Genomic DNA, 23724 nt, shown 5'->3' with positions numbered 1-23724 from the left:
TTCCATTAGAAATATTTTTGGGAAATACTAGCATGCATCAACACATTTTACTAAAGAACACTTCATTTGCATCTAATCAGAGAGCATTCTGGGAGCATTATACTTAGCCTCATAGCCTAAAGTTTTCGAACATGTGTATACACAGCTGTTTTATTTTGTACTGGAACCAACGTCAGTAGTGAAGTGTGACCTTAAAACATTTATTTACAGCACTCACCCTAATAATCAAGGCTTTCAAATAATGAACCATAAATACAAGTTCGAACAGCATTATCTTTTGGAAACACATTACCTCAACTGCAGAGAGTTCCACTCTCTGTAAACATGCAGCCAAAGGGTTTGTGCTGCAGAGGGTTGGGCCTACTTGTCCCAAGGACAAAGTAAACATAAAAACTTGTTGCCCTTGACCCCAAACAAGATGTCCCGGGCGTCGGGCGATAGGAATTAACACCCCTCCGTGAGTAGTTGTTCTTACAGCTCTTTTTCCGTTTACAACATGAGGACAAGCGAAAGCTGCACTGTCACTGCAGACCTACAAGATGGGAAAACAATGAATCCTTGACAAATATAAAGACAAAATGCCTTGAAACTCAAAGCAAAGGAATCAAATATAACAATCAAAAAGCGGTGTATATCAGCAGTAGCAGAATCAGGGGTTCCTAAAGTGAACCAATAACGAAGCAGCCAATCTATCCATGAGTACCAGGATACCTGGGCATTTAGAAAAGCTCATACACAAAATGCGCACCCATCAGATTGCTTAGGATGGCACAGAAGTCTATAACTGACCTATACATTGTTACTAGAAACAATGCCCTCTGCACGTCGTTTGAACTCTGTATCTCCCTGCCAATGTACATTTTTCAAGAAAGCTCTTTCTTATTTTCTCCAGATAGCTCGCTAATTACTTGAACCCACTGGAGACATTAACTGTGCTCAGACACCAACAGCATACCCTACTCTGAGGGTAAGTGGCTTCTGCCCTCTGAGCCCAGGAAACACAGTGAATATCCATGGTGCCAGCACAATGCCAGTGAAAGGGCACTGGCTGTTGTGGGGAAACTGCCTACCAGCTCTACTCAGTAAAGGGCCTCTCCCTCCCCATATAACTGTCCTTTAACTTTATCATTATGAACTTACTCATGCCAATGTGGTTGACAAATGAGTGGATGGGGTCTAACCAGACCATGTGTGCGTGCTCCACAACAGTGATTCCATTTGTGTTGAGCTGTGAATTCCAAACCAGGCCTCTGAAGAGCAAGGCCTCTTAGGGACATTTTATTGAAAGAAGCCCTGCTGTTCCAGCTTGTCCCCATCATAAGCACGGGGACCAGTAGGGCCTTAAAATGAGCCAGAGACTCAGGTTAAGTAGATAGTGACTTAACTCACACCAGTGATTGGACACTGGAGCAACTTGGATCAACCAAAAGACTCTTTGCTGAGTGGGATACTATTTATCTAGGTGGTGGGCTTTTGGTGGACATTTTTTTGGGGGGAAATCGCATCTTTTACTGTGGACATATTTTTGGAGGGGCAACACATTTTATTCAAGCCTTTTGGTACCAAAGTGTCTAAAAGAGAACAGACTTGCATTCAGAAAACTGTACATTTCTTACTGACCCTTAAAGCTATTTAATAGGAGTTTGGCCTTTGCTAAAAACTAAATACGCTAGTGTCGCTATAGATCCAACTCGACCGTAACCAAACCCCATAGCTTAACACATGGGGTTGAGGGGGCAAATTGACCAGGAATCTTGCACTTAGCGTGGATGAAATGTGAAACATTTAGGGTTGTATTTTAGCCCTAGAAGGTGCTAGCCCGTTTTGTTCGCTTTCACTGTTCTATTTTACTTATCTGTTGCGAAAGAATTTTGCTTTTTTTTTTTAAAAATGTGTAACATCAAAACTAACAGCCAGGGAGCGCTTAATATCGTCAAAAGTACTTAAAACATCCCACGTTACTTAGACAAATTGGTCATTCAGGCCAACGTATAGGCGGAGAAACATTCAAGTTGGGAGTATTCTCATCAACAGTCCAATATTTTCCTGAGTTTCTTGCAAGCTCCACTGGCCTTGTAGGCTAGATCCTCCTCCTGTGCAAATGTCTATGTATTTTCCTTTTTCTAAAGTAAAGCGTTGACAGGACATTGATGTTATCGAGTGTTAATTTGGTTCAAATGAATGAGGTTATAACCTCTCCACACCCACCACATCCTCTTGGTATAAGGTGTTCCAGCTCACCTCTGCAACCCTAAGAGAGTTAAGTGTTTTAAGGAAGTGCCTTGTAAATGTTTCTGAAGTATACCAAAACTGTAGCCCCGGGATACCAGTGGCAAATTAAAGTGCCCACCCAACATATGCGTACTACCCAATAACCATCGACTAGCCCAGGAACCAACAGACAGACCTCACAACCATCACTCCTTTTATGTGAACTGGAAGAGTTGCATGTAAACAGTGCTGGAAACTAAAAGGGGGTGCGGCTGATGTGGTGAGACGCGTCTCTACCGGCTCCCGCCTGACGATCCCCCATCCCTGGCCAGCCTGACCCCAAGATAGCCCTACTAGCCCCCTCAATGCCAATTTAGCCCCCCGACTCAAATAGCCCCTGACTGGACCCCCTGGATGCAGTGCAATTAAGAAAACTCCATCTTTAATTATCTGGTGGCGGAGACTATGGCCGCTCCAAGATGGCAGCTCCCAGGCAGCGGGAGGCCCTGAGGAAGCAGAGGCGCAAGCAAAGCCTCCCTAATGCACGCACGCAGTGGGCATCCAAAAAGCCTGCTCTGCCTGTGCTTTCTTGTGATACAGCCATACCTGGGAATAGGTTGCCTGGCATGTTAACTCCATAGTTTTAACTAGGACTGAGCAACAACAGCTCCTGAAAGGGGAATCTGCTCCTGATGCTTTAACAATTTCGCCTGCAGACTGGATGAAGAATAAGAAGCACAAGGCCTTGCTTAAAAATGCCCTGTCACAAACTCTGTGGCGGTAATCAGAATCACTCTCCCCAGGAAAGGAGAGAAGCGCAGTAGCTCCCACCACAACCCGCAAACTAGGAGCGGGACCTAAATGGGGAGCAGAGTGATGGAGGAGACACCAGAGAATTGCACTCTAAACGGCCATTAGCAAGCTGCACATGCCTGAGTGAGCAACACCCTCCACAGGGGGTAAAGCATTGAGGAAAAGAGACTGTACAACAGAATTCACTGACCATGGGGAGCTAATCTCGGAAGGGCCTCACTCTGGAGGACATCCTACAAGCTATTACTGCCACCAGAGAAGTGTTGGAAACTAAGATAGATGCAATGGACCCAGACCTCAGCATCCTAAATGACGAACACAGACGGCTGTCAAAAAGAGTCGCCACAACAGACAGAACACTAACAGAGCGTCATCCAGATGTAACTTCAATGCAGGGTAGGCTGACCAAGATGGAAACTAAAGTGCGTACCCTGGAACTTCGTACAGAAGACAGCAAAAATAGATTGCAGAGGAACAACATCCACATAATTGGTCTGCCTGAACGGATGGCGGGGAGGAACACGCTGACCTTCTTGGGGAGATGGTTGCAGGAAGAGAGAGTTCCAGAGAGGCTTTCCCTCTTTTAGGCATCAGACGCAGCCAAGACCTATTGTAGCTCCCCTCCTTCACTTCAGAGATCGTGACCACATATTGGCGAGTGCACGAGCAAAGAGTGACATCACAGTGGATAATCATAAGGTGATGATTTTTACAGACTTTACTAAAAACCATACAGAAGCAGAGGGCATAATTTGCTGAAACAAAGAGGAGACTACGGCAGCTGAACATGAAATATGCCATGATGTTTCCTGCTCATCTCTGGATCTCAACCTCAGATGGGGTGCACTTTTTTCAAAAGCCCCAGGAGGTGTGGGATTGGCTAGATCTACATGCGCAAGCCGGGCCCAGCCAAGAGCCTCCTTGGGAATCAAGACCACAGAAGAAGAAAAAGAGAGACAGGCGAGGGCCCCAGGGGAGGCACACTGTCCGAGATGGAAGCTACGAGAGTCTGACAGACAGCAGTAGAGACAGCAGCAGCTATGATTATGAGGAGAGAGGAAGAAGCTGTTAAGATACCGGCACACAATGCTAGTGATACATCCCTGTCCAGTAATGGCAATTCTTTTGCCCACTCAGATGAAGACCTGCCCAGGGTTACCCAAAGGACAGCAGATGAGTTATTTTAAGACCAACTGAGAATGTAGTGTTAGTAGTATGAAGTTTAAATAACATAGAAAGGGGTTTGCACCACCTACTGAGCGGGGGGGAATGTCACAATATCCCTATGTTCAGTTGCAGGTCACAACTAGAAATGTACAATTTTCACTTGCCAGTTGAGAATCCATACGTTTTGTATGACTGAAATGTGTTAACCACAGCTAATGGGGCTAGTTAACCCGGAACAATACCGCATTGGTGCCAGCGGGTGGAGTAGAGCCCAGTACGGCGCGACCTGTTATCCACAATCACCCTTACTTAGTTTGTTGGTGGGAACTCCCACTGATATTTGAAAAAAGCAATATTGTTTGGATACGGGGGTGGGGGAGAGAGGGAGTAGACCTAGTTGTTCTGTTGGGATTTTTGTTTTCAGTTATGGAGTTTAGGGAAGTTGGGTGTCCTAGAGTGTTGTTCTGCAACCTTGCTAATTGAGGGATGTAGGAACCATGAGTTGGGTTGGATACTTCTTAGATGGAGGCAATATCACTAAAGGCAAGCTTACCACTGGCAACCCCTACAGCGTACAAAATAGTCACCTGGAATATTAGGGGGAATGCACACTATGGCCAAGCAATATAATGTCCTCTCCTACCTGCAGTGGCGAGGGGGCACAGATCATCCTCCTACAGGAAACACATCTAACTGCCAAAGAAGGGCTAGCATTAGAGCGCAGATAGCGAAGTCAAATCTATTATACCATGTACTCCGCCTAAGCGAGTGGGGTGCTGGATTGGGTTCGGTGGAAGGCCCTTTACAGCATACAAGCCATATGATTAATCCGACTGGCGATATGTGGATGTGACGGGTCGTCTTGATGGCCGAGATATAATGCTGGGTAGCATTTATGGTCCCAATGTAGATCAAATGCATTTCTTTGAAGAGCTATCTCGAGTACTAGCTTCCCACTTAAAGGGCTCTATCATATTGAGGTGGGGGAAGGATTATAACTGTGTGGCACATACAATACTGGACGGATCACACCCACCCCTCCCAGGCTCCCTAACCGAGCAAGTTGCCTGCTTTTTTTATGAGCTGGCAGACTGAGTGGGGCTTATGGACTCCTGGTGGCTCCACCATCACCATGATTGCGACTATTCTTTTAATTCCACCCATATGATCTTCATGGGAGACTGGATACCTTCCTCTGCTCCCAAGACGTCCATGCACAGGTTCACATGACTCAGAACCTTTCCTGCACCATATCAGATCATAATCCCTTGTTTCTACAGCTTGTGTGGCGTGAGCGCCCCAGCATACCGACATGGCAACTGTGTCCTGAGGCCTAAGAAGATCCGGTTTTCCGAGACACCCTTGGCCTAGCCATCACCCAATATTTTACAGACAACACAGGGACAGCTGAGTTCCCAATGTCAGAATAGGATGCATTTAAAGTCATGATAAGGGGGAGGTGCATCACGGAAGCAGTGGGAATAAGGGAGGACCTTTTTGCAGGAGACTCTATCGGCTGAGGACATATTACGTGAGCGCAAGAAGCAACACCCTTGCCACCTGGAGCTTCAGCAGGAGCTTTTAGATGCAAAAGAAGCAGTAGCCAAAGTTAAGCGGTTGCGTTGCTTCGATTACCAAAACGATATGGTACTTGGACAAGCCGAGAGGAACCGCACAGGCCCACTATTAGCGTGGCTGGCGAACCCCGCAAAACAAGGATCGGTTATAGTGGAGATGGTCGCTGAGGACGGGACAAGGCGGTACCGCCAGAAACATATAAGGAATTCTATGAGTACTATACCGAGCTCTACAAGGCGGGGGCGCATCTCCCCATGGTATACATAAAGGACTTTCTAGGCCCCCTGCAATTGCAGCAATTGTCACTGGAACAAATGGAGGCCTTGGGGGCCAAAATTTCAGTTCAAGAAATAAGGGCGGAAATTAAAACCATGGCCCGGAAAAAGGCGCTGGGAACTGACTGAATGCCCATAGAGTTTTATGCTACAAATGTAGAGACCTCAGCCCCTAAACTGGCCACCATCTTTAACACTGCTAAAGATACCAGCTCACCACCGCAAATCCACTCAGGAAGCCTTGATTGTATCTTTACTGAAACCAGGCAAAAAGCCCTGCAACAAGCGAGCCTATCAGCTGCTATCAATGTTAAATACTGATTACAAAATACTAAGCAGGGCCCTGGCCACACGTCTTCTGCCCCATATGCCTCTCCTGGTCCATATGGATCAAGTAGGATTTATCCCGGGGAGAAGCACAGCCCATAATATCCGGCTCCTCTGTGCTATACTTAGTGCCAGTACCTATGACAAGGAACCAGCTGCAATCCTAGCGGTAGACATCGAAAAGGCCTTCTATAGCCTAGAATGACCCTTCCTATATGGTGCTATGGCACGAGTGAGGATTGGCAGAGAATTCATATCCTGGACTCTCCTACTCTACACAGAGTCGACAGGGAGAGCCTGCATGGCGTGGCTGATCCCTGCAGCCTATCAGGTGGAGAGGGGCACCAAACAGGGGTGCATCCTCTCGCCCCTTTTGTGCGCTCTAGCAATGGAGCCACTGGTGTGCCAAGCCCGAATGGGGTCGGCATACCAGGGACTGGAAATAGACAGCAAAATACAGCATATTGCACTTTATGCAATCTGCTCCTTTTCCTCTGCGATATCAAGGATAACCTGATGGGTGCTCTGGCTTTGTTGGAACGCTTTGGGTTCCTGTCCGGAATCCAAGTTAATTGGCGCAAATCTGGTTTATTCCCTTTGCAGGCCGGCAGGACACCCCCGGATGAACTGGGACCTTTAGTCTGACAGCCCAGCTCCCTTCCATATCTGGGGGTCCACATGTCACCACACAGAGGACCTGCTTGATGGGAATCTGGGAAGGGCCATCAGAGCTCTAAGAGCGAGCACCTCCTTTTGGGCCATCTTGCAGATCTCTGTGATGGGAAAAGTGGCCCTCTTAGAAATGGTGGCAGTCCCCAAACTATTTTACTATTTTACAATGCTTCCCAAGTCATACTTTAGAGACACTGACAAAATAGTAACGGGTTTCATTTGGGGTTCGGGCCGGAGTCCAGGAGCCTTAGCAATGCTTTGGCGACCGACAACGGATGGAGGCTTGGCCGTCCCCGATTTTGAAGCATACTACTTAGCAGCCCAGTTACAATGGCTCACGCAATGGATAGTAGGGAGATGGTCACTGGGCAGGGCGATCCCTCTCTTAGTACCTGAGCTCACTTGGTGTATTAAAAATAGGTATGTTTGACCACTGACTTTGTGTTGTACCACTTTGCATATTAGTTGTTCAGTGTTCACCAGTTGCAGATTATATTTTGTGTTCAGTTTAGCTGCCTATTGGCTTTATCGTGGCGTTAGACATTGCAGTTGAGCTGTGTTTTTCCACATGGTAAGCTAAGCTTGTTTTTTTGTATTTCTTCCTCACTGAACGTGAACAGTTCATGATAAGAAAGCACATATTTTTTGTTTTCTTCAGTACAGGGAACAGGACGGCCTTGGGAGGAGAGCCTTGAAAGGCTGGCCAGTTTTCAACATTTTTCTTCCAACTCTGACCTACGGTAGCCAGCATGCTTGAATATTTCCATCTGAGGGAGGGGGGGGGGGCTTCTAGAAGGCTCTTTCTATGCTTGTTTAAGCTATAAAAGAGGTGGCCCTGCTCAAAAGCAAGGGAATTTCCAAGATCCCGGTCAGGATTGGACATCAAATGCCTGACACTTGTCCCATCAGGGTTGATATCTTTTTCTCGCAGTTGAATGGGGTCATCTTCTTGCTGGCATGAGAAAGATGAAGAGCTTGGCTGGCCCTATGGTGATGAAATTTTACTTTATCCTTTGCTTTGCAATTATGCTATAATATAATCACATATATTTGCTGTGTACATTACAGATGAGAATCACTTTGATATATTTTCCTTTCATTGATGTGACTATTTTTAAACGTGAGCTTTCGACCTATTAATCTCTTTTTAGGAGCCTCGTTTTGAAGTAATAATAAATGTCTTCTTTGAACTAAGAAGTGCATTCCAGAGATTTTTGCCAGCTCATTCATTAGTGAAAGCAAAACACTCTGCTAGCTAGATCTGTACTTAGGCTCTCAATCACTGCTACCATTGAAATTCTTGAATTTCAGGTCTTGAAGCGCTGTTGGGTGTGATACCGCCATAAGGTGCAAATAAAGGCCCTGTATTCCCAGACATCCCAATTGGATTCCTGGAACAGCTCCCCCATAGCGGGTAATGGAGTGGTTTGACAATGTGGCGTGACACGGGTGCAAACAAAATAGGAACACTCTATGAAAATTGATTGCTCCTCCCTTTTGAGTAATTTAGCGCCCAATACAATCTGCCTCGAGGTCACTTTCTCCTGCACGGTAAAATCACTGCGGCCATTCAGAGACACTGAAAGTCAGACCTGGGAGAACCCTGCTACATGGCTAGCTGCCAATATCTACTAATGCGTTGGGGACGCTTAAGGCGGTGACCTGCCTCTATAGGAGGCTGCGCGGGGACATTACAAGACCACTTACTGGGCTGAAGGACCGATGGAAGGCAGACCTCAGCAAAACTATTGGAGACAAGAAATAGGACAACATCATGCACATCACAGCAAAGACCACTAGGAATGCTAGATTGAAGCGAATTAACTTCTGTGTGTTGCACAGAACATATCTTACGCCGGGAAGGGTGAATAGGATGTATCAGACGACTACTGCTCAATGCCCTCACTGTGGTGAAGGAAGCGCTAACTTTTTCTATATGTTTTGGGACTGCCCAGAGATAGCTGGCTTCTGGGGCATGATCACAGAGACAGTGTAGAACATTATAGAGAAGGCGGTACCGTCCTGGCAGATCACTGTTGCCTGAGCTGGTTCCCTCATACAACTAAAAATAAGGCCACTAGTCGTTTTCAGGATTTGGCTTTTGTCCTATGAAAGAGGGAAACAGCCCAGAACTGGAAGAATCAGAGGGCCCCCCCCCCACATACCTACTTGGAGGAAAGTGTATAGTAAATGGGCGAGCTATGAGTCAGATGGTAGACTTCAAGAGGCTAGGAGGGGGTGGAGCTCAATTTGGGTGGCGAAGGCATGGGGCGGTTCTGGCGGATGCATTGAGGGACCCAGATGGCTAAGGCCTGGGAGTTGCCCCAGAGCCCTCATACATAAGCCAGTTCCTAGCTCCAAATGAGATCCTCGGGAAGATCGTCTCAAGTATGCCAGATAGGTAACAGCAGGCCACATCCACAATACCCAGAGGCTTTCCTCCTGTACATAATACTAGAAGTACCATTTCCCACATACCATCACCTCATATGCTTTACGTAGCTCAAGCTAATCTTAGGATACACCCTAAAGGAGGGCAGAAGAGTTATGGGGTTCGGATGTTATGAATGTTTTGAGTGCATGGTACAAAATTCTGGACTGCACCTATCGAGCAGAGAGCTTATAGGCAACTGAAAAATTATGGACAACCAAGGACTGCTATTATTCTATGATGCTCAGACTTGGTTTGTAATGGAGACTATCATCAGACTATTGCTACACGGCACAATAAAGTACCAGGCTTGAAAGTGGTTTTGAAAAATGCAATAAAATTTGTTTAAAAAAAAAAACCAAAACAAACAAACCTGTGCTGGATTGGGAAGGGGACCGTTTAATCTAGATTGGAGATGAATGTGCAGGCCTATGTGAGTGTCTCAATGTTGGACTTTTTTTTTTTTTTAAAAGGACTCTTTAGGAACTAATTTATATTATCCTACATTTAAAAGTTTATCCTATTATAAGTCAAAAAAATTTGCTTAGAAGGTTTTACCTACATAGTTCATCATTACTTATTCAGCTTGATGTGACTTTCTGGGGGTAGCTCCGGCGGGGTACTTTAATAACCTTGGGAACTGAAGAGTTACTAAAATGCATAAATACCAATCAAAATGTGTGATAAATATCTAAAAAATAACTTTTGCTTAATGAAAGAATGAGTTTCCAAATATAGGCTTACATCAATAATGTGGACAAAATGATAGCTTATTATTATAAATGTTCATATACTTTACTAGTTCATCATAAAACTAGCACTGCACCTTCTAAATGTATGCCTCAATGAGGGAACAGCAGGGTGCTGTGGATTAAGACAGAGTGACACTGGGGAAGCTGTGTGTCCATCCCTGTGATGGAGTGACGTGATGCTGCGGGTCATAACTGAGGTGTGTTGAAAAAGACATTTGTGTATCTAGTACTTGCATGGCAGGAGATGATGTGGATCAGATTTAAGATGCATCAGTGGATTGGGAGGGGGGGTGCGTACTTTTATCCAAAGGCTTTGGCAACAGTACTATAAAATTGATGCCTTTACTTTTCCTCCAGTGTATTTCTAGGTACACCCCAGAAAGGGGTGATTTGAAGACTACCTGATAATCTGCCCACAACTACAAAAGGAGGAGTGGCTGACAAGGTTTCTGTTACAAACTTTTATAACCCGTAGGCAAGCCTGTGAAACACAAGAACCCCCCCCAGTCCGACTCGCTCTTTGGCTTTGCCAGATCGTTCAGCATGACTGCAATGCCTCCCCTCCCTAGTCTCTGGAGATAATTCACCGAACTGCCCTTGCTTTTTGGCATGTGCTCTACTGGGGAACACCTGTTTAGTTAAACATACAGGACGTGTAATAGAGGAGTACTGCATACACACTGCTGAACGTTTGGAATGACAAAAAGGATACATGTTGATGCACCACAAGGGAGTAGGAGCGAGGTCCCGAAGATTAACCCTCTAACTGCGTATTGCACCACTTGTGAAAAGTCCATGAGCAAACAGTTAGAAGTGGATAAGTGCAAATCCCATGTTCCTAGAGATGTCTCAAGTGAAGAAAAACAAACAAAACAACAAAACATAAATATCTTGTCAAACCATGTTCTTGAGGCCACATGGCAGGTGGGGGCTGCTAGGCCACAACCATGAATTGAGACCTTTCATCACTGCTGTCCCAGAGCCCGCCCTACTATGGGTCTGCAAACTGGGCCAAGTAAAACACTTCCTGTACGTGAGTGTGTGGTAGTAAAGATGAGCAGTTACAGGCTTCTCAGGGAGGTTTGTGTTTATGTGCGTGTGTGTGTGGGGAGGGGGGGTGAAATTGGAGAAATAAAGCTCAGTAATTAACACAAACACCCCCAAGCAGGGCAATCAGATCAATGGCCAGTCCATTGCTTCTCTTTTGTATCAAAGAAATATACACTTTATTACACAGAATTCTACAACACATATAGTAATGCATGGATACTTGGATTTACGGTTGAATTTTCATGCTTCTAGGGGATTTTTCCAGCTAGTTCAGCTACCCCTCCAGCTGTCCCCCATCGGTCAATTTTAGGTGACCTAGAAGGTCCAAATTTCAAGGTACTGCCTAGGGGTGTAGCTTGTGCTTCCCCACTCCACCTAGTTTGCTCATAGCACTCAGTCTTTCGTACCCACGCCCTTTTAGTCTCTCATCCAGTTTTTAGGAGCAGTGCAAGCCCTCCTGTGCCAGCAGGATCTCAATGGTGGCAGGAACTGGCAGCAGGTAGCATCACTCTGAGGCTTGCAGCTTCTTTCTGTCCATCTTCCAGGTGGCTGGTGGTAGATCTCTGCTCACAGCAAGGCGCACTCAAGTGAGTACTTGGCACTTCTTGATTAAGAAGACAACGCGCCCACCAGTTATTGTTCTTCAACATACTGCTCATTAAATTCTCAACAGAGTAACTCAAGGCAAGGACCTCGATTTTTAATGAAGCACCAAAAGGGTAACGTCTCAGGTAACTTGCACTTCAGGACTGGTCTGGACCCAGTGGCACATTCTGGCAGTGCCATGGTGATGCAGTCCACTTTTGGGGTGCACAGGCCACTGGCAGGAGCTAATCGCAGCTTCAGTCAGGCCTACGACTCAGGCACATAACTCTAGGTACTGTGTACCTAACACCGGGATAAATGATAAGGATTGTACTTCCCAGTCCAGCAGTACGGGGATTCCTTCAGCTAGTCTGTTGGACAGACCCTACGCCAGGGGCAATTACAGTAGTCTCTCCAACAATCAGTTTCTCTTGCAGGGTTGGCACTCGGTTTCTCCTCTCACAGGCAGGATTGTCCTATCACTTAGAACAGTCCAGTAATTTCCCCTTCAGACTCGACTCCAGGCGATGTTCCTTCGCCTCCGGTGAGTTTGCCGTCAGTGCGACACCAACCCTCGGCTGTTCAGTAGTCCCTGAGTAGTCAGAGTACCACCACATGATCAGTAGATTAACTGCCTTTAGGACAATGGCCGAACCAAGCACTGCAGTTAGAATGCAGCCATTGCAACAAATGTCAATTTATCACGCATTCCTCCGACACACGTTATTGCAACAACATGCCTTAGGGAAAGCGGCGTTGGACTTTAAAGTCCAGCGCTTTCCCTACTGTAGCACAGACTCGAGTTGGAATAGTAAATTATACTGCTCCAAAGTTCAGAGCTTTCCCTAAGGCATGTCATTGAAATGATAAGCGGGATAAAGGAAAGCATGGTTAGGATGCAATCTTTGTAAAAAAAAATATATATATAATAATAATAATAATAATTTAAAAAAATGCAGAGTAAAAGCATGTGTGGTAAAGGAATGCGTTGTTCTGACAAACAACCAATCAGTAGAACAGACCACAGCAAGAAACACTGATGGTCTTGTGCTCTCATCTTTATACCAATTTTGAAAACGGGGTACCTGTATTCCAAGTAGGCTTCCTTGGAAGCCGTTTGGGTTGGCTTCCATTTCATGTTTTGTAGCAGGGCCACTTTCTAGATCTGGCCTTTACAATTATGCTCTGTCCAGCAGGACAGTTGGCAGGTGGAGTGAGCACCACAGAAGTACAAAGAGGGTGCAGGCTGCACCCAGCTATTTATGATCCCCCCCTCATGGCAATCAGGAATAATCTGAGTCCCTTCAAAAGACAACTTTCTCTAACAGATACTGCAGGCCTCACACTACACAACCTGCCATCTACCTAATAGCAGTTGCAATCAGAGTTATTTACAGTCCAATGTATCAGTAAGAGCCCTGGCACTTTTATAGAAAGCCTGTCTTCTTTCCTCACTAAATCGTTTGGTGCTCCACCTCCCATCCAGGAAATTCCAGCATAACACATATGGTGTCTGGGAAAGCAAATTCTCCATCTTGTGCTCTGATCCAGGATGTGGGCTTCCACAAAGGAACTTGCAGGCCCGTATCGCTCGTTCAAGACACACTATCAACCGACGCACAATGTCCAGGATGTCAGCATTCAGGATTCGGGGTTCATTGCGAACACTGAAACTTTCGATGATTGGACCTTTAAGCATGCATTCATGTCTCACATATAAAAAGATCAGTCACTATAGTTCACCAAACACGGTATGAGTTCCTCGGTTGAAACCGAACACAGAGATGATGGGTGAGGGATGTGCCCCTCTCAGTCAGGGCATGGTCCAGATACTAATACCAAAGACCAGGCATAGGTTAAAAATGCGCACATGGAATTTGTATGTGGCACCCCCCCCCCAAAAAAAAAAAAAAAAAAAAAAAAATATATATATATATATATATATATATATATATATATATATATATATATATCTCTCTCAAAAAACAGAATCATTTACTCAGGGCTGGAGACACAACTGTATATCGTGCAGGGGAAAGTCCTGTACTTGTTTAACTGTCATTCACATTTTGCTTCCGCCCACCACAGCACACAACACGAGGTCAGCCACACTTCAGTCATTGGCTTTCTTGAGTAGTGAGTGACAGCATTTTGCCTGATCACAAGTGCACATAAGCCTAATAAGTGGGTACCTCAGTGGTAGGGATGGTGCAACACTACTTTACCTTGCCAGTGTTCATTTTTTATTTCCATCCTCAATCATTTTCATGGTCTTCCTTGTGTTTAAGTTATGTCTTCAACAAATTAACCAGACAGCTAGCCCAGCCATAACACTTACATCACTTCATGTATACTCTAGTCACATTAGATGTTCATTAACGCTCACTCTTCCTTCACCTCGATCCACACAGGCACATGCTATCATACAAATTCAAACACAAAGATCAATTCACTAAACCCTCAACTCAATCAGAAAATCCTGCCCCAACCACTCATCTCACCCTAGTCAATAACCAAACCTCAAAATACAAGCCCAGACCACACAAATACCTCTTCGAGAAGAAGCAAGAGCCAACCACTACATGCTTTACAACAAATAAAACAACATAACATCTAAAGCACACCAAGCTTCACACAACACCTATTTCAAACAGCACACCAAGTCACCACAAAGAACAAAACATCAGACGCAACCCGTATCCAAACACATTAACCCACCTATCAACCAATCTCCACCTGAGGCCACGGATCACGATTCTTGCATACCACTTTCTAATCTACAACATACAACTTATTGACTGGTGCCCAAACTTAAACTGCAACTTAGTATTCCTATTGCTTTTATTTTTTTAAATTACACACAGGATGACATTTCTAGAGGTTTATAAGTCCCTTTCTGTATGAACAGCATTCTATTCGATGGTTTGAGTTAACTCAATCCCTTCTACACCTTCCTTAGTGTTTTTGAGACATGTCTCAAATAGGAAAATTAGCCCCGGCTTTTCTGACTACAAACTTACTTCTTGGACTTGACTGAATGTGAATAAAATTATATCAAGGAGGACTTTCTTTTTATATAAATAAATTACGAAGTTGTTACTTAAGTGAATCTTCATTGAGAAAAAAAATTATTTAGAGATAAAATACATTGAACATTAGACTCTTAAACAACAATTACTGTTTATATGCATGTTTCTTAGTGCTGTGGTGTTCAAGTAACTATAAAGGTGACAGATGTCATGTCTGCCGAAATCTAAATCCCATTATATTCAATGGAATTTATATTTCGGCGGACCTGATATCCATCATCGTTGTGACGGTGTAATCAGTCTGCTGAGTTCTGAATAAGGCCCCCCAAGTCTTTTGTCCTACTTTTATGTTTGGTCTGCCAAGGTTTCCGATTCTCAAAATCTAGTGATCATTATAATGGTAACCCCTGAGACTTCTGGAATCAGGTTTTCTTAGTGTGCAGCTGATGACCAAAAGTTTCCATGCATGTTACTTGCGTGTATACTGGTATAAAAAAAACACAAGCTCCTCTGCAGGAGACAGACTGAGAGACCGAGCATGTTTCACTTCAGTGTTACTGCACGAAAGCAGTGCAGTTTTGTTCTGCACCGGGGTTAAAGCATTTAATAGCCTGATATTCCAACAGAGCGCGTACCTTTCAAGTTTCATTCAACCAATCACTGCCTATCTAAATCCAATTCCCTACTCTTGGAAACACGTAGGTATACATAGAGAATTCCTTGCAAGATACACGATGTGGCTGTACTAAAGGAACATTACAATTTGCAGATCAATGAGACTTTCGACTGGGCTCTACCTACCATAGCCTTCATCCATAACTTGTAAACCCATACACAACTGCGTCCAGCTGCATTGAGAAGACCCACATCAGGGCGACCATTAGGGATGGATGGAGATATATATATATATATATATATACACACACACACACACACATATATATATAGTGATCTTTTGAACGGAGGCGTCCTGGTTCTCTTGCAACCCAGAGAGCGTGTTTTTCGAGATTATATATATATATATATTTACATCCCCAACCCCCCCATCATCATGTGAAGCCTCTGACAAAAGGCCACAAGCTATGGAGAAACGTTATCAAAACGCTGCACAGACGCTTGCTCCTCAGGTGAACACCAAATCGTCTCAGGTTAACCTAAATGTATTTAACTTTTTTACTTGCAAGCCACATTGAAGGAAGGTATTGCTTGTAAACTAAGATTTCGACAAATTCTGCATTGAAGACGAATTAAAAAACGAAGAAGCGCAAAAATATTTTGAATTTACATTTGTAAATCTGTATCTTGAGCCACAGAATTAGGATTTTGTTTGTGGGATTTCCGTTGGTGTTTGATAATTGGAGTTTACTGCCATCCAGATGAGAGCTGATAATTTGAGAACAATCGAAACAAACACCGAAATGCAACTACGATGTAGCAGATTTGCTGAAAAATATAAAACTGTACACTCCTCAACAATATACCAGAAAGAGGGAAATTACTAATTAAGTCAAGAAATACACCTGAAAGTTAACAGGAGTGGTTGAATGGAGTAGTCGACATTATGTTATCTGATCTGACCCAAGACTTTAAAAATAAAGGTCAAAATACTTTGTAAACCACAGGATGAAACTACATGGTAAAAAGTAAAGACATGGTAAAATGAGTAAAACTCATTTTAACTTCCATCCCATTTTTTTCTCGCTATATCGAGGTCTCGAAAGCACTCTGAAATGGCCAAAAGGAAACATGTAGACACCATACAAGGCACCATAAAAAATACATCTTCTTGCTCTGACGGATTCTCAATTATGTTACTGTTACCGCTTGAAAAGAAGGTCACTGTCCAGCTTTGATTACTTTCACCGACATAGTGTTCCTCAGGGTCATGCCTAGCGAAGATATAGTTAGTTTTGGAGCTGGTGGCGCTGAAGCGCTTGCCCGTAAGGTTGGCATGCTGTACTGTGTAGGGCGTGCGGTTAGTAGGGTTTCCTCTAAGTTATTTGTGTCACCGCTTCGCCGCCCTCTACCATCAAAAGTTTACCTGCGCAGGAATTCGGCTTCCCTGGCTACCTTCTAATGATAGAGAAGGAAGATACTGTAAAAACTGAAAAATATGTTTCTTCTTCATTGCTTATCTACGATCACACTTTCACAAGCAAAAAAAAAAACCACTCTACTGAACAACGCTTGGCTAGTGCTTTAGGTTTTGCAGGTCATAACCTGTGTCATATCCCTGTTGCTCTAGGCTACCAAAAATAACATGGCACTGTGCCACACGCTGCCCTGCTGCACAGACTCGCGCTCCAGAGACCGTGTTACTCACTCTGAGCACATTCCGCTGTGCTGTGCCAACTATATATGTATATACACACACACACACCGTTTTGCATGAGGTGACCTTTGCGTAGGCAACAGTCTCACATTAGAATATGAAACATCAAAGCATTCACACTAATAAACCAGATAAAGGAAACACATCATAAATACAGTCTTTCATTATAGGTATCTGATGAAATCTGAATGTAATGCATATCGAAAAAATAGGGTCAGTTCTAGATCTTGTTCCAGCAAGTGCAAAAGCCGCGTTGATGCAGTGGTTTTTCACTTATAATGGGAAAGGCACTACTCCAGTACATTACCAATTCTCTACGATCACAGGCAGTGACGTTTCTCATATTAGACGCGTCGTGTGTAAAAGGGCATAGCATTGAGATATTCTACATTACTCGGCTGATTTGGCAGGCATAAACCTCAGAGCTGCAGTCTTGTCCGACATTGAGAGATTAATAACTCCAAAACGAGGTAAACAGGCTGCACCATAAGCAAATACGGTGACCGACCACCTGTCCTTTACTTACACGAAGCGTCCGCGAATGCAGCCTCATATCCACCGTCCGTTGCTAGGTTTTAACGAAGTCATTTGTCCATAATTCTTAGGACTTCCGGGTCGCATAACAACCAATCCCAAAACTGAACAGATTCAGGGCGTGAGCGCTACTGCTAATGTGTAACATGGCCTAGGATGGGAGCGTTGCGGGCATATCAACCAATCTTAGTTCGCTATTCAGAATTCCGTAATGCTGATTGGCTGTGGAGTTCGCGTGTTTATTTGTCGATTCCGTCTTCTCATGGTCTGTGGTTGTTCCTATACCCTGATGGAAAGATGCGGGGGTTAGCGTGGTCTGCGCACGAACAGAAGTCACAGCCAGGGGCAGTGACACCCTGATTCGGACATGGAAGACTAGAGTATGCTGCTGCTTGTTATAGCCTACGGGCCATACTTGTCCGCATTTCTGGATAGAAAGGAGAGAATGGGGAGCGGCTCGTACTAGTATCTTCCGTGATGAAGTTTGGAGCTGCTGCGGCATGAGAAACTGCGAGTATCGCCTAATGATCCCGACATCCACTCGCCCACTCACTCTTTACTCATAGCACGCTTCACCCCTCTTTCTTCTCCAGGGTTGGTCAGCGTGCAGGTTCTCGGCAGTCGGGGACTGCAGGAGCCCAACTTATGGATGGCATCCGCGGAGGCGCCTTGTGCCTTTCCTCCTCGAGGCTCTATCTGGCTCACGCGTGGGGCAGACCCACTCGTTACCATTGTAGTGTTGGGGGCCCTAGGCCCCCATGCTACTAAATGGGGTGACACGGACTCGTAGTATGGGTTCATAAAACTTTTTATTATTAGTAGGGTCACCTGACTGGTGATGCCTGTGATGGGTGGTTGTGGAGTGAGTCTAGAAGCCAGCTCTCAGCAGAGTGGCTGGTGGAAACACTAAAACGTGTCCAACAGGACCCTACAGGGCTCATCCCCGAGTACAAGTACCACGAGACACTGCATTAATAACAATATCCCAGGAATGCTTCGGTTTGCAGAGTTTGTCATTCACAGTTAATTTACTTCACTGCTGCCAACCTAGACCTATTGCTGTGGTGAACAGTGTGTCCCTGATGCATTGTATTCAGTCCTTCTCGAAATGGTAAAAGTAACCCCTTCGGAGTAAAAACCCGTGCTGCAACATCCAAAACGTGCACATCTGAGACTCACTTACAAGAAATGAGACACAAAAGCATCGCCAGCTTAGCGGAAATCTGTTTCCTGGTTAAAAATCGATTCTCCGGCCGGGAAGAAAGGAAACTTAAGAACCTTGTTAACATCCCATAAACCAGAATACCTAGGTTCAGGAGGAAGAGATAAACGTACCCCTTTCAACAGCTTACTTACCCAGGGGTGTTTCCCAACCGGAAGATTATTGATCGTATTGTGTCCTGCCGAAATAGCAAAACGAAAAGAGTTGATGGTACAGTACTCCAAACCTGAGGTAAAAAGTTCAGCCAGAAAATTGACTACAAACTCAATGGGGGCCCCCCACGGGATCCACTTCCCTCTCTAGATACCAACGAGCTCATCTGTTCCAAGCCGATATATATCATTTGAGGGTACCTGGAGCCCATGACCGTCTGATAAGGGCTGTAGCACCCAGTGAAAGGCAGACGTTCTCCCAACGTCCCCTGAAATCCTCCAAGCCATGAGCTTGAGGTGTCCCAGGAGTACCAATGGATGAGGGCGACCCAACAGGTCCCGAAGGATTCCCAAGGAAAACGGTAGTCTTCCACGACAACTCCAGAAGAGTGGGAAACTACACATGTGCCTTCCAAATCGGAGATATCAGAATCAGGGACGCCTGCTGGCGTCGGACCTGCGCCACCACTCTGGGAATCAGTAGAAACGGAGGGAAAGCATAACTCTGGTCGTTCAAGCAATCCTGCAAGAACGCATCCGCTGTGCTCGCTCCCGGATCGGGTCTCCAACTGAAGTAAGTTGGGAATTGAGCATTCCAACAGGAGGCAAATAGGTCCACCGAGCAAAGACCCCAACGATTCATCAGAGAGCGAAAAATCTCTGGATCCAATCGCTGGTATCCCTGAGATAACAGGAATTCCAATCTGCCACCTGGTTCTGAATTCCCTCCCCCCCCCCCATGGAAATCTGACCACACCTGGCCCCCCAACCCAGTCTGCCGGCATCCGACTCTATCAGTAGGTCGGGGAGAGAGCCAAAAATGGCCTTCCAGTTCCATGCATTCATATGGTTCAGCCACCACTGCATCTCTAAACGAGCCTCCGAAAAGAGCTCCACCAGAGCTGAATACGGGTGCCCCTTCCGGAGATGCAACGCCTTCAAACGTTGCAGGGCTCTGTAATGTAAGGGGCCTGGAAAGATGGTCTGGATAGAGGACAACAGAGGACCCACAATCCTGGCAATCTGCCGTAGGGAGGTCCTGTCCCCGCGGAGTACCTTGGAAATCTCCTTCTTGATCTTGAAGACCTTGTGCTCCGGGAGCTTCAACGTCACCGACGTAGTGTCCACTACGAATCCCAGGAACATCGTGGACTGAGACGGGCGAAGGGAGGATTTCTCCGTGTTGATCACAAAACCCAGGTCCTGCAACAGAGCAATAGTCATGTTCGCATAATACAACAGTTGTGACCGGGACTGATCCATCAAAAGGATGTCGTCCAGATAAATAATCAGTCTGACACACTGAGTCCTCAGAAACTTGAACACCGGTTTCAGCAACTTCCTGAAGCACCAAGGTGCTGAAGAAAGACCGAAGGAAAGACACCTGAACTCGTAAATCTGGCTCCGCCATTGAAACTGCAGAAAGCGTCGATGAGGAGAGTAAATGGGGACCATAAGGTGAACGTCCTTGAGATCCAAGCGGATCATCCGACCCCTTGACACAAGAGCCCTGAGAAGATGGATACCCTCCATCTTGAAATGATGATAAACCACCCATTCATTGAACGCCTTGAGGTTTGTCACCGGACGAAAAACCTTGTCCTTCTTTTCGACTAAGAAGATGTTGCTCAAGAACCCCCTCGGATGAAGAGGTGCCGGAACAACAGCCCCTTTGCCAAGAAGAAGCTGATCCTTTGCGTCTATTAATTGGGAATCTTGAACACTGAACCGAACGGTAGGAGGTCGAAACCGGTTGAACTGGGGTCCCATAGAACTCTATGTGGAAACCCGACACTGTCTCCAAGACCCACGGGTCAGAAGTAAGTCGTGCCCAATTCTCTACGAATAGAGCGATTCTGCCTCCTAGTTTTTGAGGGGGGAAAAGGGGAATGCTCTCCTGTGCTTCCTCCCTGGGAATTGAAACCTCTGTGGAAACGGGAGGAACGTCCTCTACCAGAGCCTCTGTTGGGAAAGAAGGCCCCTTGACGACCATCACTCCAGCCGTTGTTGCATGGTCCTTGAGCTCTGGAGGGGCCTGCCTATAGGGAGCGGCCAGAGGAGCGACCCCATCCTTGTCCGGCCCCAGCAAAAACCTTTCCAGCAAAGATCTTGCGCATGGAAGACTGCGCCATGTCCAAAGCAGAGAAGGTGGAAACGAATCTCCCTAGCTCCTTCACGAAGGGGTCACCAAAGAGATTGCCCTGGGCTACCGCACCTGCCTCAGACGTCGCCAATTCCCTAATTTGGGGTCAATCTTGATCAGTAGAGAGCAACGCCTCTCTGTAGATATAGCACAATTGGCGTTGCCCAACAGACAAACCGCCCTTTGAACCGATCCAATGACCAGATCCATCTGTAACGGTTCCCCTGAGGGCTTGGCCGAATCAGCCAACTCGATGATCTTGGTCAAGGACCCCAGAACATCTAAGAGTTTATCCTGACAGGACCACCAGGAACGATCGATCCCTTTCTTAGGATCACGCATGTACTTGGAGACTAAAGTACATAACTTTGGGTCCAACGAAGGCGTAGCCACCTTGTCCCCAAGCGCAGGCCTGGGACATTCCGCCCGAAGACGGACCCAAACTTCGTTCTCCAAAGGCTGGCGGATGGCCCTAGCGACATAAGCTACCACTTTGGGATTGGGGACCCAACCTTTTCCTCAACACTAGAGGTGTTCGCAGATGGGCGCCAAGGCCTTCCCATAGTGCAACCCTCATCTGATGTGCCTCATCATCGGAGCCACCCCTCCCCCTAAATGGGGCAGCAGAGCTGGTATGCTCTCCGAGCACAACATCCTTCCGGCAGGGTACAGGATCAAGCGTTTGCGTATTCTTGCAAAAGGCTTCTCTCAACCTGGCGAAACCTCACAGGTGCCCCGTGTCACACTTCGAGGGGAAGAAGGTGTCTTCGAGGTACCAGCCAGAGGGTCTAGATCTCCTGAAACACCAGACAAATTGGACACCTTGTCCATTAGCTTATCTACCCTATCTTGCAGGGGTGCTAGGGCTTTCGCCACCGCCTGCGAAAGTAATCTGTCCATGCCTTCAGAAAGGTGGCGTTGGGGAGTCCAGACTTCCTCCATCCCCAAAGAGGGAGCATAGGTGTGGTCCACAAAAGAGTCCCTGGAAGGAGTAGACAAGGACATCCTAGGCTAAGGAAAGTATCAATATTATACACCAGTGAAAACACTACAACACAAATAAGGGTGGAGTAGGACCCAGGGCCAGACCAGTCAAATATGTCACTTACCCCCAGGAGGGGTGTCAGTGAAAAGGGGGTGAGAGCACAAAAGATCGCCCAACCTAAATCAACAGGGCAGCCCCCTAGCTATGCTAAAAATGTAGAAAAAATCCCCAGAAAAAACAAACCATATAGGGTCCCCTAAGGGACAGTACAATGCAGGAATGTACCAGCTCGTACCGCCGCGCGGTGTTGGTGAGGGTTGGGAGCCACAGAATCAGGAATCCCCGAGGGCGAGATCCTGAAAGGCTCTGACGCGATCGTAAAAGACAGCACGCAAAGCGCTGAATCCAACGATCACGGAGGAACATGTACACATGCCCCTAGCAGCAACAATATGTCACCGCACCACACGCTCAGGCAAAAGCCTACAGCGCAATGAAAAGAATGCTGGGATGCAAGGAATGCCCCTCGCGTACCGACAACAACCAGACAATCGCAGAAATAAAGGCAACAAGGCAAGCACTCGCAGCAAAGGGAAATCCCCGAAACCCGTAGGAAAAACGAGAAGGAGCGAGGACTTTGACGGACAGCAGTGAAGAAAGAGGACTGCATAATCCTCGTCTCCGATCCTGATATAGAATAGAAAAGTGCTGTGTGGAGGCCCACCTCTTTGTGATCCCGGGCCGGTGCTGGGCACAGTGAGTGGGAGAAGTAAGTGTTTGCTACAAACAGCAAATGTGAGGCAGTTGTTTTAAGGGCTGCAATGCATGCCACAGGTGGTCACTTCAATAAGGACTGAGTTTTAAAAAACGGACTGTGCCGCCTGTGGCCAGAAAAGGGGGATGCAACCCCTCTGAGGACTGATTGGTGGTTGGAGGGGACCTCTGAAAAGTCGTTCAGTTAGGTCACGTTCCTGGAGGCTTTCTGTTCCTCCAGCCGGTAAAAACAAAGGTTCGGTGGCATGTGTAGCTGCAGATACACATGCTGTGCATAGTCTGCCGTCTGGTGTTGGGTCGGAGTGTTACAAGTTGTTTTCCTTCGAAGAAGTCTTTTCGAGTCACGAGACCGAGGGACTCCTCCTACTTTGGTTCCATTGCGCATGGGCGTCGACTCCATGTTAGATTGGTTTTTTTTCCGCCATCGGGTTCGGACGTGTTCCTTTTCGCTCCGTGTTTCGGGTCGGAAAGTTAGTCAGAATCAACGGAAAATTAGTCGGTATTGTTTCGTTCAGTATCGGGTTAGATTATAGTCGACACCGAATCCAGAAGAGCTCCGGTAGCCCTTCGGGGTAATTTCGATCCCCCGTCGGGGCCTGGTCGGCCCGACCGTGTGCAACATCAAGACTGATGGAACGGACCCCGTTCCGATTCTGTCCTAAATGCCACAGTAAATATCCCTATACAGACCA

At 46.1% G+C, this 23724-nt stretch overlaps 1 protein-coding gene across 3 annotated transcripts in view; it reads right to left on the bottom strand.

Moving 5' to 3' along the window:
* The window catches only part of KIF3B (kinesin family member 3B), an 89605-nt gene extending 71753 nt beyond the window's left edge, over window positions 1–17852 (bottom strand). The window contains exon 1 of one of the 3 annotated variants that reach the window (XM_069243385.1): window positions 17749–17852. The gene's annotated coding sequence lies outside the window, so the exon portion shown is untranslated. The remainder of the gene's footprint in view (window positions 1–17748) is intronic. The other 2 variants (XM_069243386.1, XM_069243387.1) reach the window with 2 other exon arrangements.
* Between the last annotated feature and the right edge of the window lie 5872 nt (window positions 17853–23724).

This window comes from Pleurodeles waltl, chromosome 7 (assembly GCF_031143425.1).
Source record: "Pleurodeles waltl isolate 20211129_DDA chromosome 7, aPleWal1.hap1.20221129, whole genome shotgun sequence".
NCBI classification, from domain to species: domain Eukaryota; kingdom Metazoa; phylum Chordata; class Amphibia; order Caudata; family Salamandridae; genus Pleurodeles; species Pleurodeles waltl.
Note: the sequence above shows the minus strand (reverse complement) of the source record. Positions and strands in the feature narration are given on the sequence as shown.